General features: G+C 34.6%; 1 protein-coding gene across 2 annotated transcripts in view; it reads left to right on the top strand.

Annotated features, from left to right (window-relative positions):
• Nucleotides 1-16,858, top strand: part of LOC147073847 (protein kinase C, brain isozyme-like) — a 546,718-nt gene that overhangs the window by 388,375 nt on the left and 141,485 nt on the right. The window lies entirely within an intron of this gene.

The following is a 16,858-nucleotide window of genomic DNA, read 5'->3' as shown; positions in this document are numbered from 1 at the left end:
GTGTCTTTTTACTTTGTACTTGTGTTTTGTACTTTTTCTAAAAAGATTTTTTCAGAATTATGTTTGTACAAAAAGTTACGTTTTCATTTATATATAGTCCAAATACTTCGGTGCTGATGTATTGTTTACAAGAAACTCAAGGAACAACTGAGTAATGGCCGTCGCGGACTTTTTAAAGTAAGTAAGTACTGAAATTGCTAAAAGCTTCGTCTTTGTTATGCAAAGGGTTAATGATCACCTTCCCAAAGTCGACCGCAGAACTGACCTGAATATTTTAGCGTTTTCCCTTTCGAGAGAAAGGTATTTCCAGCCTTTTCACTAAACTTGATGTCTCTCCAACCCATTCTGAGTACTTACCAGGGATTACGATACCGGGATCTTTTACCGGTACAATGCATCGATATTTATGGGAATTTACTGGTATTCCTGCTCATAATCAATTATATTTATCATTATATAATTTAGAAAAACACTTTCTGAGAGAGTATAATTATAACCAATAGAAAAAATCTTTTTTGAAAAAAGTAAGCCACCCGGCCGGGAATCGAACCCTGCATCTCCACAGGTAAACACCCCAATCGTCGCATTTATCCAATATGCTACGGTGTGACATACTAATAGCGACAAATTTTAGCTATTGGTCATTTTAATACCTACTCATCGGCGCTCTTCGAAATCAAGCTACTTTGGCAATCGATTTTTGTTTATTAAATCAAAGTAGGTAACTATTTACTATCACTTTTGATTACTAACCGACGTCGTGGAATTTCTCCAATATTTTTTAGAAGTAACTACTTGCACTTGCTAATAATTTATATTTAACTATTTCTTTTATTCAAAAGAATAATTCACAAGATTTATGAATATATCATTCTGATTATTGAACATTATATAATTTAGAAAAACACTTCCTGAGAGAGTATATTATAACCAATAGCAAAAATCTTTTCTGAAAAAAGTAAGCCACCCGGCCGGGATTCGAACCCTGCATCTCCACGGGTAAACGCCCCAATCGTCGTATTTATCCAATATGCTACGGTGTGACATACTAATAGCGACAAATTTTAGCTATTGGTCATTTTAATACCTACTCATCGGCGCTCTTGTGAATATATTCTTAATTTTATATTTATATAGAATCTTATATTTATAGTTTTATTAGATTTCTTCATTGTGATAATTTAGATTTTGTTTTGTTTAAATAAAATGGTAGGACATACTGGTACGCGGGGCGGAGTCTGAGTGGGCGTTCGTTTATTATAATGATTCGGTATAGGTCCAATAATCAACAATCTCTTCTTTCGGAGAACTATATTTATTTTACGATTGAGGATGTAAACAGCGTATTATTTAGAATTCAGCTGACATAAATATAGGTCGCCTGAAGGATAAGCGCTGATTACTTGCAAATAACTGGTGAACAACGATGTGTAATAGTCGTCAATAGGAGTTGCCTATTGCCTAGTGTGACCTTCTCGGAAACGGCTTGCTCACCGTCAAATAAATGTTTGTTATAATATTCTTAATTAAATTGCAACTAAGTAGTGATTATGAGACTGTGTGAAACCCGTTCCGATCTAATCCATGAAAGAGGGTCATTTTCGCATGAAATTGTTATTTAAATAGTGTCTTATTTTAAAACCAAGGCTTACTTTTCCAATGTTAAATATGTATCGTGCCACTTCATATAAAATATTTTTTGCTCAGGTTTTCCTCCCAAATAAAAAAAAACCTTCCTGATTCGCATAGAGCGTTTTTAATAGAGGGCCTGTTTTCCTATCACAAATGATTTTCCTTACAGAAAAGTTATTTTGTTTTACTTCCCTCAAATCACTTTCCTCCAAAAAGTTATTTCGGGTACGGCAAAAATAAACTACCATTTTGAAAACCCATATCAATACAGGTATATAAATCTAAATCACACTGTACACGTCATGAAACGACAGCTGATGGCGACCGTATCTAATAATGTCCGAAGTAATATGGTCTGTCTTAAGAATCTCAAATAATACATTTATCTACTATTTCACTTTTCTTCTTACTTAAACACACAATAATAATCACCATTTCGCAATTATTCACTGTGTATTCACTGTCAGATGATAAGATCTGTCAGAATGAAATTAATTATTTTGACAGAAAACAAAAGAACACCAATTTAAATTTGAATCCAAATAATGGAGGGACAATGAAATATATCGATTGGAACGCCCCTGTGGTGGATATACTTGCGGCATCCCACCTGAATAGATCAGTCGAATCGTCAGGCTCGGCAGCTCTTTTAGCTGAGTCTAACAAGGCCAAAAAATACGAATGCCTGTCACCAAATTATATTATCTGTCACCGTTGAGACATTTTCACCCTTGGGATCCTCTACTTAGAATACGGTGACTGAGATCGGTCTTCGCTTGACTGATAACACACGTGAGTACCATTCTACTAGGTAGGTACCTGAGATAGCGGATAAGCATAGAAATCCAAAGACGTAATGCAGTCTACTATTTTGGCTACTTTTGAGGTACCCAGGGAACTGGAGGAGATATTTTATATACCAGGGGAAATCTAGAATATCAAAAGTTTTATAAATATTAATTTGTATAATATTATATATGTTCTTATATCATTTAATTGTACACCTTTTCTCTCTGTTATATTGTTTTACTCTTTTATTGTTATTATTGTGTGTCTATATATTAATGATCTATCCAGTGTTTCCCAAACTTTCGACATATGTGTACCCCTTCAATAATTTTCGTAATACTGAATACCACTCGTTAAAAAAATACATATACTTTAATAACAATCAAAATATATTTATTTTTTCTGTTTTTAGTACCTACATAAACAAAATAATAATAAACGAAAAATAAAATTCATTCATAATAAAATATAAATAAAATCATTAAAGTTACATTATAATGATAACATTCATTATAATCAATGAGAATGATGATATTGTTTATGTTGAGACAGATCATCATAATTTGGTTCCCTGGTTGTTAATTTTAATGTGAGATGCGGTTCCACATCCAAAAATATATTCCTTTTTTTTGACCTAATGTCTATAAAATGCTGAAAAGGCAACTTCACATAGATATTATGAAGTAGGAAAAGGCAAGATATATTTCCGGACTTCCTCTGTTAAAACTGGATACACATGTTGCATTTGCAACCAGAATGATGTTGAAGTACACTTATGTTTATTTTTCACGAATCCGTCTGAAGCTAATTCCAACAATAGCAATGCTTGTTGCACCAGGCGCAGCCAAAGCCCGGTGCAGTACGTACCCCCACCAAACTCTTCCCGCACCCCAGGGGGTACGCGTACCACACTTTGGGAAACACAGATCTATGCAATCTATGATTTTAATAAACTTTACCATTATCCAAATAAAACTGCAAACCTTATCTGCCACAAAAATTCAAATTCGGAATTGGGCAGGAAATGTAATTTGAACAAATAAACATATTTTGACTTATATATAGATTATGAAAACCAATATATATATTTCGAGAAACCAAAAACCGTTATGATAGCGCTCCCTAACACTTGCGATTCGTCTCTTTTGACGAACCACTCTAATATTTAATATTCTTCTCTCTCGCTACTCACTCATTTTTGGATATTGTCTCTGAGAAGAGACCCTAAAGAAGCGAAATTTTAATTATTCCCCAAAATTTTATTGGCAACGGAAAATCTGTCGGAAACTTTATCTAGAATTCGGTCATTTGGTTTTAAGACGTTGCCTTTTAATTATTTTTGTGAGCCCTCTTTTAAAAGAAGGATCTTTTACAATTCAATGCCTATTCTATTTAACAATTTACTTTTGTTTTTTTACCTAAAATGTTTTTAAGCGTCCATTTTATTTTTAAAATACGTATTTACGACTCTATGGTATTTTTCATTTTTTTTTAATTAAAAAAAATGCCTGCTTAACCATATTGGCCACCTACCATCTTTTTTAAGAAATTTCGACAATTTTTCAATTACCGAACGCAATTATTCCCAATCGGGTTCTGCGTAACTCTGAGCTCCGCGAATAGTGCCAGGCGATCCTAGTATAAAAAAGAAACACGACTGGTTTTTAAACAACAAAGTATTTTGAAAAATTTGCCTCGTCAAATGTATCATTGAAGTTTCGATCAACAAAGTAAGAAATGATAAATTTGCGAATAGATTCCGTGACAACAAAATTTACTTTCGTCAAAGAGAGACGACTTATGTGTTACAGACAGACAGATAAGTAAAGGCTAATACATAATATAATTGGCTGATATAGTAAGTGTTGAAATATTCTAATATTTTTTTCTTATTTCGATTACTCGTTAGTAAAAAAATATTAGAATTATTATAGTGGCGAAGGGTGGAGGAAGGCTATTAAAATCCCCCATGAATAGTGAACACTAACGTCAGTCATACGTATTTGTTTTTATTTCAATAAGACTACAATTTACAGGTGGTTTTAGTTAGTTTTTATAATTCAATTAAACCCTGCGAAACCAAGCCATAATAGATAATAGTCAAAAAATACACGTTTATGAAATATCTTAAATTATGAAATTAGATCATACATAACTTTGGATAGTTTATAATATATAGAATAATATTAAATTTGTTATCTTTGGTTTAGGCAGGGTTTAATGAATTTATAAAAATGAACCGACAATATATTGTGTAATATGTATTATAATCCAACGAAAACAAATAAGTATGCATGAAAAAATGTGCACAGTTTTGTCGTATCGCCCAAAGTATACCAAAACTATTATGGTTTGCTTTTAAGCAATGTATAATTAATATTTAAAAACTAACCAACACCATCCGTAAATTGTAGTCTTAGTTCAATAAAAACAAATACGTATGACTGACAAAGTTTAGTGTGCACTATTTATGGCGGATATTAACAATCCACCTCCACCCTTTGCCACTCTCAATTAATATATATTGGCTGATATAACGAAATTGTTGCAGCATATAATATAAATATTTGATATTTTCGTATTTAAAAAAAAATGGTTATAAAAAAAGACTGACCATATAAATGGACGTCGGAATGAAGGCGCCCGGAAAAACCACTGCGTTTCTCATCACTCATAAAATATTTTTGCGATATAAAGTACTATAAAAAGTTTATACTACCATCTCTTGCTCTTGAAAATTGCGGGCCTACTCGGTCTCCATGTCTATTCTATTTATGGACCATGAAACGCAAAGTGTTTCCTGTCAGCCATTAAAAAGAGCCTTCAACTCTCGAACCGTTTGAAAAACCGGACACTTTTCTTGAAGTTTTCTAATATATATATATGAAACCTTTTCATGATATAAAAAAAAACTTTGACACCGTGTTAATCCTCTTACCGCGTCCGGGATGTAACACCTCTGAGATATTTTAACAATGTAGTACATGTTAACCAAGGTATCACTCATAATTAAAATATTTTTTATTAAAGCCTGAATAATAATATATATAATATAATAATAATAATGTATAATATGATACCACACTAATCGCTGCTGATGAAAGATAACTCACAGAGCTGCTGCACCGGGTAGAGGAAGAGAGTCGCAAATACGGCCTCCTTATTAATAGGAATAAGACCAAGTTAATGGTTGTTGATCGGGCCAACCTTCTACCAACACCAAGTACACTCCAAAACCTCGAAACAGTCGACGAGTTTGTATATCTTGGATCGACCATCAGTGGAAAGGGCGGATGCGAAGCGGAAATAAGAAGGCGCACACAGATTGCAAAAAATGCGATGACACGCCTTAGCACTATATGGAAGGATCGGGGAATTTCGATTGCCACAAAAATGATGCTCTTGCAAACGTTAGTGTTCTCGATATGTCTATACGGGGTCGAGTCGTGGACCCTGAAGGCAAGAGAACGGAAGGCAATTGATGCCTTTGAGATGTGGTGTTGGCGCCGAATGTTTCCCATTTCTTGGACGGGGCACAGGACGAACCAGTCAATCATCCAGAGACTGAAGATAAAGGAACGGCTCTCGACGATATGTCTGAGAAGAATTCTGCAGTTTTTTGGACATATTGTCAGGCGCGGACCGGACAACCTGGAGAGACTGGTAGTTTTGGGTAGCCTCCAGGGAAGGCGAATCAGAGGAAGAGCGTCTGCGCGATGGAGCGACCAAGTGAAAGAGCTGACTGGGGGCACCATCCGTTCTGCACTGAGAGAAGCGGAAGATCGAGAAGGATGGAAAGTCTTGGTCGCTCAAAGGATGGCGAAATTTAAATGTGGTCACGATCCTCAGCCATGAGTGCACGACCAAGAAGAAGAAGAATAATGCATAAACCCGTCATTGTCCAATACATTGGCCTCCCTCCGGGGGCTCTGAGTTTGATCAGCAATCTTGTTTTCTCAAAGCTTGGGTATTTCTGTGATTGTTTCACTTTTACAAGCATACTACTGTTTCTCTACACTAGTGTCATCTGGTCTCGTGGCCTGTTGTAGTATCTATAATAAAATAATATATACACTTTATATTATACACTTATAGTATTATAAGAATGCACAAGATGCTTTATTTAATGTAAATTATTTCACAATAATACGAAACAATCTCAGAAACATAGCGAATCGAAATATCTTTGAAAACATCATTTTGAAACAAATTGGCGAAAATTAAAGCTTCAAAAATCATCTCTTGGATTGCGATGGATGCGGATTCAAGTCCCAACTCCGTCCAAGTTTGTTTAAAAAGAGGTTTTTTAAAACTAACAGGAACAGGAAACACTAATTATTTTTGTTTTTATTTCCCTAACCAACTTACGTGTGTCTTTTTCAAATTAAGGTTAAGCCAGCGAAGCCACCATGCGTAGTGATCTAGAGTCAAAGCGGTTATCTTCATTCCCCATTTGATATATGGAGAAAATATAATATATGTGTGCCTGCCTTTGTTGGAGGCAATCCATTTTTTCTACCAGATCCTGGCAGAAGAATAGTAGACCAAGCCTACTTGAAGTGTAACTTGCCCGCCGTATCAAAAATTACGTATTGCCAAAAAAACAATAATAATGAATTCCAAACCATATTATCGGCCATCAACCCCTAATTTTGATTATTCCATGTACATCTCTTTTTCTCCACACCTCTCATTACAGGCGGTTCAGAGTACATTTTACGATATCAGTATTATAAGCACAAAGCTTTTCCACGCTGTGCATAATGAATATTTCTCTCATATTTTCTCGAGCCTCATAAGTTATGCAAATTATAAGGCATTTCATTCGACGCGTCGGGCGCACCCTCTGCGACTACCCTTAGGCGATTTCACGTCTAAAAAACCTTTATCGGCGTCTCAGTTTGATTGATGGCTCAACCCACTCCATCCCTCCCCACATACACTTCTTGTGGCCATCTTTGATACGTACTTGCCTACTTATGTGCCTCTCTGGATCATAACCTAAGTAAATAGAAGGCATGTTTGAATCGCTTTTATGTGTGTAATACTTACATATTTTCGATGTTGTAAATAGCCCTTTTTAATAACGGTTTTTGCACGTTTTACTTCCGCGTGATAATTAATAAATAAATAATAATATTAGGTACTTACATATTATAATATTTACCTAAGTGAAAGAGGAAACGACTTTAAATATATAATTAAATCGATTTACACAGAGTACTGACCGTTGTTTTATATGAAGTATATGACATGGTCACGTCAGAAAGTTTCGAAATCTACATACCTACAAACCTACATAATAGTAAATCTTGTAAAATTCAATCAAATCTAAAGTCTACACACAAACAACGGAATAAAATTAAGAAAATCAATTCATGGTTCATGGGGAAAAGTATATAGCTAAATTTGTGAAGTTTTAATTGAATGAATTTATTGTGATGATAAACTGTATATTACCAATTGATAAATATATACTAGAATGAAACCGGTATTGGACGGCACAAGCGGCGGTGTTGGGGGCGCTAAGCACCCTGGCTGCTGGATTCAGGTTACGGCAAAAAATAGAAATAAATATTTTTCAGTGTGTTTATAAAAAACATACTTTATTTAATATTTAAACATATGTTAAAGTCTCCGATTTATGACTTACATTACAGCCGTATAAAAAATATCAAAATTAGTAAATATGAGTTTGATTTTCGGGTAATAAAAAAGCCTTCTTTAACGTTTTAAAAATTGCTTTACGCTATAATTCATATGTTATATTTTTAAAAAAGGTATTTTTTATAAAAATATGACATAATTTGTCTTATCTTATATATATATATATGATTTGATGATCTATTTCCACTTTTTGGGGATCTAGATAAAATAGATAGATAGATAAAATGCCGCCCCTAGGCAGCGCCAAAATGCCGCCTCATTTTTTTATACAGTATTTTTATCATCATTTCATGAGTCCAATATCTAAGAAATGTGTTGTATGGATAAATTACTAACAAAATATCAGACTAATTATTCGCAAATCTACACGTGTCGTTTCTGGTCGCCAAGGACGTCGAAGGGCAACAGAAGTAAACTATATATCGCGAACCCGTGAAAACCAATCAGCTGATTTTTTAATGAAAATATATTTTCTAATATATTAGTAATATATTTCTAATATATAGTATAATAGGTAGCTATTTATATATATTCCAAATGATTTTCCTCGATTTGCCGCCCTTCGAGTAACTGCCGCCCCAAAGTGACGCTCAATCTGCCTACCCCCACGGGACGTCACTGGTTATATCCTTCTGGCGTCTGAACGGCAGCCACCCTTGGCGAGACACTGGTAACAATTTTATTGTGGAATACGTATAATTAATTGAAAGATGTCACAACTATTCTGAAGTCTGTTATTTTATCTATAAGCAGATATTATGTACGCTGTCCTGTTGAGTAAAAAACAGTGTTTTTAGTTTTAGTGAAATGAGAACCAAAGATTTAAACTACATTTTCTCTTAAGTATATTATATAAAATTATTGGATTGTTTTACATAATCTATAAATAGACATTGGATATTTAAAGATTATGTCAAAACAATCCAATATTTTTACATAATATAAGAGAAGTGGTAGTTTAAAACTATGGTTCTCATTTCACTAAAATCAAAAACACTGTCTTTTTACCTAACAGGGCAATATGTATGTTACCTTTGTATCATGAATATTCCATTATTGTCAAATTTTATTGTATTATTATATTAAACAACGAATACAATACTACGATAAAATTTCACTTATAGAAAATGTAGGTATCAAAGAAATGTTCAAGTGTTGCCATCAACAGGAACCACAAACATTATATTTGCATGTTCCCAAACCATCTCAATGTCAAAGTTGATTGTGTTTATACTTTCATTATAAAGTTTAAATTGCAAGTTAGGCGAAGTGAAAAACTCAAAGTGGGACTAATATTGAATAAACATGAACCACTCAAAAGTTCTGTTATATTATCGCGAGAATTCAATTCTAACGCAAAACATTATTATTCTGTTCACAGTATTCAAATACTTGTCATTTCGATAGGATAAATTATTAAATTTCCGTAATAAATTTTATGTTGTATGAATTTTGGTTGAATAATAAACAAATAGGGGAAAGTCTCCACTCTAGGGACACTGTATAACGAGCAACAGTTCAAGTATGTCAACTTGCACCGTGCGGGGACAATTAGAACATTTTCAAACCCACCACAGTTGAATATGCTGCTGTTTAGCTATAGAATTCAAGCAAACCGTGACTGGACACTTGTACGTACGCAGTTCGCCGTATCACACTTCGCCGTGAAATGTTAAATCGGAAATATATGGCCATATATTAAAAACCGTACAACCTCTTTGTGTCGTATAGTACTGACATAAAAATCATGTCTAAACATTTTACAGGAAGCCAGCAGCCAAAAAACATTTGAAATAGCCGATATAGGTACTGGATTGTTCTTTAGGTTAGGTTAGGTTAAGTTTTCATTATTGAATTCATAAATTTTGCCAAAATTAGTAATGCAAATTGAATTAATATTGAATCTTATAAAATTGGAAACCGTATAGTATAGTATATGGTCATCTATTTCCGATAGAAAACCCACGGCGAACTGTGCCACGGTGAAATGTTTTACGTACAATTTACTTGTAACCGAAGCAAACAACCGCCAAATAATAGGTAGGTACATGCAGTGACGGGTTTAGGGGCATATAGGCCCGATGCACTGACTGATTTTAAGGCCATCCACGATTTCAAAAAAATAAACGTATCTAGTATCCTCCTTAGTAAAAATATCAATGTATCTCTTTCCTAGAATCATATAACTAAATTCAATAATGAAAAGAAAATATGCCGTTGATATTATAGTTTTGGCTGGAGTGTGTTAGGTCGGGTAAGACATTGTAATATCTTATCAAAGTCATAAAAATATTATATAATTCAATCTGATAGATACACCGCCTGTTTTACTTGTGATTACTTAGTTAAGTCTCCAATAACATATTATTTGAACATAATAGAATTAGACTTATTTTTCCTTTATTTTGAAGCCAGAGTATTGTTGATTTTTTTTTTCATAATATTTATCACTGTACAAAACATTGAGATTTCCAAGTTTTGGAAAAGTAAAAGAAAAGTTATTCGTTATAGCCTCTTATCACTTCTGGCTTTCTTCTGTACTTGACATTTATCGGTACCTATGCTGAGTTTCAGAATCTAGATAGTTTGTTTGAAACCAATGTCCACTGTATAATCAGGCCGTGACACGAAACTTTAAATTTCGATCTTAGTGCTAGTCATGGCCCCCACATCCTGATGCGGGCCCCCTACCTATCGCTAAGGTTAAGGGTAGTATGATTTTCTACAATAGTGTTCCCCAAGTGGTTTCCACGGAACCGCAGGGTTAAGGGTATTCCGTGTATTTTTATTTTTAAATAAATCCAGTGTTGATTTCGTCGGCACTTAGCATAATATTATGAAGCACTGATCGCGACTTCCTTTTGTGGTAACCAAGTAACATGCAACCCTTCGCCATATTGGATAAAAACCATTTTGTAAGTTAGGAAACACAGTTAAAATAATTATAAAATAAAACTCTACGCGTGAATTATCATGCAATTACTTGTGTGAATCATCATATCACCACAAATTACATCTAACAGTCACGTGTTTTTCAATGTTAATAATCATTAAGGAAATTAGCGCCGCAGGCGACTTTTTTTGCCAAACAAGCAAAATTGTGGTTTGTGTTTTTCTCACTTGACTGGTTGACCACGCCGGGCCCCCTCTAAGCCCGGTCCCCAGGCTAGAGCCATGTCAGCCCCCCCCCCCTTGTGCTAGTTATCACGCATACTTCACGTAATCAATCTGGTAAATTGTTTGTAGAAAATGATGATTGTTTCATATTGAAGAAAAAAATGGTAATACGTTCGTTTGATTTGAATAAATTAATATACAATCGAAAATCTTCATTTACTGCATGACATAATATGAAGTTAACGGCCCCACCAAACGATACCCGACCGGAACCACACTCGGTCTTAATCGGGCGTATCATGGGACCTTACACTTGTTCGGAAGCATCAGTATTTTTTTATAAATGGGAATGTCTCAGGAGCAGTTACCCAAGACAGGTCGTCATGCACTCAAGTATGCTTTGACTGAATTTATATTACTTTAAAATAGGTTACCGCAATTCATTTGATGTTACGCATTAACTAACATTGTCTTCGTAACTCGGTATTCAGTGCCCCGACCTGTCTATACTCAGCCTTGTTTGAAACTGATACCCCGAGACGTATGGCTACGTTTTCAATCTAGCTCAATGGCTTGGCCCCTAAATCCCTGTATTTACCTTTTAGATTATTTTTATCAAAACTTGTCGACATAACAAGTATAACTAAAATAATGTTGCCAATTTATTTAGTATGTAGGCTCTAATTTTAGTATTTTTATTTTTCCACAATTACATTTTAACACCAAGACCGGTTCCATCCTAACAGACAATTTAAATTGGTGTTATATTTCAACTCATATTTATATGAGTGTTTGTCATTATAAGTATATTATAATTACAGTACGATGAGGTTACTATCTAAAAAATAACTGTGCCCCTTGATATAAAATGTGGTCGATATTGGTACTTTCCATCAACATAATAAGGGTTGTAATTGGAAGATGGATTTAAAAAAAGAAAACGAAAATACCGGTATTTTGAATTAAAAAAACCGGTATTGATGGTTACCGGAATTTTGGTTTTTGGAATACCGATATTGCAATCCCTAATCTGAACAAACAGGGTACTCAATGTTTGTTACACACAAAAATAACTGAGACTTGCTTCAATGATTTTGTTAGGGAAATGACAGAAGAAGATTCACCATTTCTGTGATAATAGAAAGTTCGTTCTTTGAAAATTAGACGGTTTTTTTTACTATCACAAAAATACAATGGATTTACGAGGTTTACAAGGTTTACAAGATAGAGCGAATATATTATGAGGTTTTAACTGCTTCTTTTAAACCGCAGAAAAACATAAATTAAAGTATTTTTTTTTATTTGTGTAAGTAACGATAATTACCCTAATAAAATACGTACTAGTGTTGTCTCATGCCTTTTGGCATATTATAGACTTTCTATGTTATATACGTCAATAAATTTAAATATAAATTATTTTTCTTGTACTTCTCTCAATTATGGCTGCCTAGTTGCGCTATTGTAACAAAAATAGGCGTACATTGAACTTTCAAATCTTTCTTTTGTGTCCTCCATCTGTGTGTTAATAAAACTTCATCTGTAATAAATCACGTTTCTGTAACAGACTGCACAGATATTATTTTTTGTTCGACCTCCATTTTGTTCGAATTCGATTTTTTCGCGCCCGACTCGCGCAAGTTCAATAGTCCGCCGATAGATTGCGCTGACGTGTTCTCTTCTTTTGACAAGGAGTGTTCCCCATTGAAGTCCCGTGGAGTGGAAAATATCGCGATCCGAAAAAGCTCGCCTGCAGAATGAATAGATGTTTATTTACACTTGAATAATGCCAATAATAGTGAATATTCTGAGTTAGATATACTGATGATATAGTTGAGTCGACCAGACGTGGTCTGTAAATTATAATAAATGACAGTGGCGGGCTTATATGTAGCAGATGAGGCGATTGTTTTGTCCAAAGATACTAAAAAATATGAAAAAATAATCTGGTGTCGCCATTTTTTTAAATTCGTTATATACTTGATTTAGGCATTAGTAATTCACTTGTTTCGGTATGGTAGCTAGTTGATCTTGAAAACCAATGAACCACGACTTGTCCATGGTATAACAAAATTAAACGGGACAATGTAACAATCATCTGATCAATCAATCGTAAATTTGATGTACCTAATAGTACATTTCATAAAGAATAATTAAAAAATGAAATTATCGGTTTACAACCGAAATATGGTACGGAAGTAATCATTATAAATACTGCGTCAATCATAGTCCACCTCATCCGAACCGTAGCGAACAAGTCACAGGTCATTGGTCCACAATGCGCGATACAGACCATGCAGTCGATTAATTTATAAACAATATATTTTATGATGAATAGATATCAACCATTCGCTTAACACATCGACCTTATGCAATGGGAATAATCCCGCCCAATCCAATACAGCGCAGAACATGCAGGCCGAAAATTCACTTGCTGGATAAAGTTACAAATAACTGCCATATAATTAAGATACCACACTGGTTATAGGGACAGATGAGGGAGCCACCGCGGGTTGTCGCACTCCTGATGATGATAATTAGTACTAAAGATTGTGATCAAGAAATCTCGTCTCGAAAATTCTCAAGAAATAATCAAAAAAGGCTAATTTCAAATCTCGAGAAATTAATTTCCTTAATTTTTTTTTTTTTTTTAATAATAACCATACCCTTGCTTTTTCGTACAAGGTGGTTGGGTGGGTTAGTTGCATTGATGTGGGGCTAATTAGGTGCCTCCATTTATATCTTTAATTTTCTTTATGGCCAGGATTAAATATTTTGTGTAGTGTTCTTGTGTTGTTCTATTGCTTAGTGCTTCGTGAGGCTTTTGGAGGTCAATTTCGTGATTATGTTGTCTACATCGAGTCCTGAGAGTCCATCGCTCCCTTTCTAGTATAGGGCAGTCGTTGATGACATGCCACACAGTTTGAGATGTGTTGCCGTCACACGGACAACAGTCATCAACCATCAATTAGATTAGATTAAATCATCATTAAGAATTTCGAGAAATCGAAAAATTGACACTAAGTTGCCGACCGCATCCGGAATTGAACCAAGCCACCAAGTGAAACAAGCAACTGAATTACTCCGAAGAAAATTTTATTTCTCGGTTTTTAAAAAGCTTCGACCAGCCTTAGCGTTTTATAGCCCGAATTAGCGATTTTCGATACTAACTGAAATTAAAAAAAAACGCAATCTAGCATACATAATATGGAAAAAAAAACTACAAATTTATAATGTTGCATAATGCCGGGTCCACACTGGCAACATGTCGCGCGACAACCTCGTTAAATTTTACGATAAATTATCATACTTATCGTAAAATTTAACGATGTTGTCGCGCGACATGTTGCCAGTGTGGACCCGGCATAATATACAATTTATCCGAATGTCGTCTATGACTGTGACTTTGAACGTAATTTCTAAAATTCGTTGGTAAAAAAAAAATCCTGGCGAGGGAGGTAAAAATAAAACTCTCGACTGAACCAATCTAAAAACCAATCTAGAATTCTAAACAAGTATTTTTGATTTTGAGAATTCTCGAATCTCGAGAAATCACAAGCTCTGATTGATATGTGGCTATTGATTGTAAAATTCATTTTAATCACTGTCCGGGTAGACGTTTACCTACCTTTAAATACACGTTTGCTATTTTATGCAATTATTTCGAGGTTAGTTACATAATAATATGTTCGGTCTTACAAAAAAAATCCAACTTGATATCGCTCTACCCTCACAGTCGCTCGTTTAAAAATACATGCATTTCCCATTCCATTGGAAATGACTGATTGCTATTTCACGAAATGATTTTTTTTATTTATGCCTCCTCTGGAAAAACTTATTTTTTTTATCTAACTGCAGATATCCTAGCGATTTTCCATTCATCATTTTTATTTTTCAATAGATTTCTTCTTTACGTGTTGAATCTAAAAATATATTTTGTGTACCTACTTATATCTACATTATATTGGCAACTGTGCACGAAATATATCTTACGCTGTCCAACTTCAAGTATCAACTACACCACACTCTCCCATTGTCATTCTTCAACTTAAACAAACGTATTATATTTGGCCGGGGTTACTGAGGCGTTACAAATTAAACAAGAACACCTGTCTTTCACCATCGCAAACAACTAAGAGGAGCATGCATAGAACGTCAAATCACCTTCAGTCTAAATAACACTAATATGCATAAACGAAAATACGATGACAGTAATTATTGTTCAATATTTTAGTAGTGACGTCAGACGTCATTATTATGACTATTTTTTTTTCAAATATTGATTTAAAAATAGTGATTGTCAAGAAGTGTTAAAGTGTCCGAACTGCATTCAAGAAGCTCTCAATTTGTGCAGCAAATGGTATTATAGTAATGATGATGCTAACCTACAAAACATACGGCTGTCACACTGACAGGACAGGAGGCGGACATTAATTGCATTATGTCCACGCGCAAATCCTACTTCGCAGTGACATACCGTTAATATACCGTAAGACCGATAATTAGCTTGGGAGGGGGATGCAAATAAATGCGACTTTTGTACATTTTATTTTGCTTATTGTAATAGAGGGTTGGCTAATAAAAAAATGTATATTTTCTAATATTTTTTAAAATATAAATAACGCAAATAGGTATGCTATCATTTGCCACAAGTATTGAATTGTGGAATTATCGATATTTTGAAATATAAACTTCATCTTTGACTCCCTCCGCGTATTCACACCCTTTAAGCAGTAATATGCCGTGACGTCAGTACGTATTATCGCGGCCATAACAAGAAAATGCACGAGTAAACACTTATTGTCATGCAAGTTTCAGGATTGCATGTATGAATCGAAAAAGTTCGGAAGCTTCTGAATTTCCATGCGACAGTTAGGATTTTTTTCAATCTGCGCCTGCGCAGAAGAACGATAGTGGCGAATCTTTCGGTAAAAAAACGAACTACACCATGGGCGATTTTTACGACCTGTCAAATAGTACCATAAAATGACAACATCACGTCTCGATTACTCTTAGAGAATGAGATTGGAGAGACAATCAGCACTTTTACGTGTAAACAGTTATTGTCACGATAGTTTAAAATATACACTATTATTGTCATCTTCACTAGTAATTGAATAGGAAAGATATACGTTATTATTTTTACTAGGTAGTTGGAATTTATGGTTTTTATTTTATTTGTATCTTGGGGTCTCAAAATTAGTCAGTACCTCTGAGCTTCAAGCCCTTAAAATTTGTGCAGGGAGTATCCCAGTAACCACCTCCAAAACCTTCAACCCACAATTCATATTAAGCCTATTATATCACTTTCTCTCCCTCGACGCTTTTCCTACTATGACATGTTACGTGCGTACACAAAATCAGCGAAAAATCTTTTGACTCCTATACTAATATGTTTGCGTTTATCACCGTAAGAATGTCTTCTCTCTATTGCTTTGTAACAAAACGTGAAATGTAAATATAAATTAATGTCTATGGTCGGATTGTATACTCACAGACGTCGCCTGCGAGGAAGAGGGTCCACGGGCTTAATCCGTGCGTCAATTCCGTTGGAAACTAGAATTTGTGTCTTCGTTCTCCATCCGTCCCCGCGTGTCACGTGACAGACCTAAAGCCCGAGTCTGATGTGTATGCGAAAACTAAGGTGACCGCCATT

This window comes from Rhyacophila brunnea, unplaced genomic scaffold (genome assembly GCF_057557595.1).
Source record: "Rhyacophila brunnea isolate RB1 unplaced genomic scaffold, BYU_Rbru_1.0 scaffold_17, whole genome shotgun sequence".
Classification (NCBI taxonomy): domain Eukaryota; kingdom Metazoa; phylum Arthropoda; class Insecta; order Trichoptera; family Rhyacophilidae; genus Rhyacophila; species Rhyacophila brunnea.
This window is presented reverse-complemented; position numbering and strand designations above follow the sequence as displayed.